The sequence below is a fragment of the Cornus florida genome, unplaced genomic scaffold (assembly GCF_030987335.1).
Source record: "Cornus florida cultivar Cherokee Brave unplaced genomic scaffold, ASM3098733v1 CherokeeBrave_3.0.0_Hap2_Chr07, whole genome shotgun sequence".
NCBI lineage: Eukaryota > Viridiplantae > Streptophyta > Magnoliopsida > Cornales > Cornaceae > Cornus > Cornus florida.
The window spans coordinates 24,040,734-24,042,050 of record NW_026775577.1 but is presented as its reverse complement, the minus strand read 5'-3'; the positions used below and the strand labels follow the sequence as shown (position 1 = coordinate 24,042,050).

At 38.4% G+C, this 1,317-nt stretch overlaps 1 pseudogene; it reads right to left on the bottom strand.

Annotated features, from left to right (window-relative positions):
• Nucleotides 1-565: 565 nt before the first annotated feature.
• Nucleotides 566-664, bottom strand: LOC132267930 (small nucleolar RNA R71; annotated as a pseudogene).
• Between the last annotated feature and the right edge of the window lie 653 nt (nucleotides 665-1,317).

The window sequence follows — 1,317 nt, the reverse complement described above, 5'->3', positions numbered from 1 at the left end:
TCCTTCATCCCAATGTGCACAATGAGAACATACAAGTATCATTAGGCATGCCTAAGCCATTCATTCACCAACCACCACAACAACAAAGCCAAGTTCCATATGGAATGCCAAGGCCAATGTATGCTCCATAACCTCCCATCCACAATCAAGGAATTCAAAACCAAGGTATTCATGTTGCACCTCAAGTAGCTAATCCACCTCTTGCTTTAAGAGACCATTATGTGCCTAATGAGTATAATGCACCTACATGCATCCAATTGCCTTCATTTAGAGCACATCATTATGAAATTAAGCCACAAACCATTCAAATGCTTCCTAACTATCATGGACTTCTAAGTGAAGAACCTTACAAGCATTTGGATGAGTTTCTTGAAGTATGTTTCACTATAAAATATACAGACATGCCGAAAGAGGTTTTAAGACTCAAACTTTTTCCATTCACCTTAAAAGACAAGGCTAAGTATTGGTTTAACAATCTTAGGACTTTTTCAATCACTTCTTGGGCAGAAATGCAACAAGAGTTCTTGAAGAAGTACTATTCAGTTTCTAAGACTAATGCCATGAGGACCTCAATTCGAGAATTTTCACATAGGGATAGAGAAATGTTTCATGAGGCATGGGAACGCTTCAATGAATTGCTTAGGAAGTGTCCACATCATGACATGCCCAAATAGCAATTAGTTCAATACTTCTTTGAGAGCTTACCGGACAACTATAAGGGTATGGTTGATGCTTCCATAGGTGGCTCATACATTGATAGGCATGAGGATGACGTGTGGCATCTCTATGAAAGTATGAGTGAAAATTCTTTACATAGAACACTATCATCCAAGAATGGTAGAAATTCACAAGGTAAGAAGAGTGTTGGCTTACATCAAGTCGACCATTCAAATGAAATAGCCGCCGAAATGAAGTCTTTATCTCAAAGGTTTAATCAATTTTTGATTAACCAAAACTCGGCGAACCAAGTATCTTCCTTCCCTAACCATTCTCATCGTGCATCAAGTGAAACATGTATGACTTGTTCTAGTGTTCTTCATTTTACTTTTTATTGTCCTCACGGACAAATGCAAAGTGAACCTAATGAACAAGTCAATACGGCTTTTGTGAACCAAGGGAACAATCCTTATGGTACTCATTATAATCCAAGTTAGAAGAATCATCCGAATTTCTCTTGGAAAAACCAAGGAGAGGGCTCAAACCCTTCCCAATGCGGTTTTCAAGGGAAGTACATTCCACCTCCACTTCAAAACCAAGGATCCCAAGGTTATAGACCCTATCAATCACAAGGGAATTAATTTGCTAATTCTCATTTTC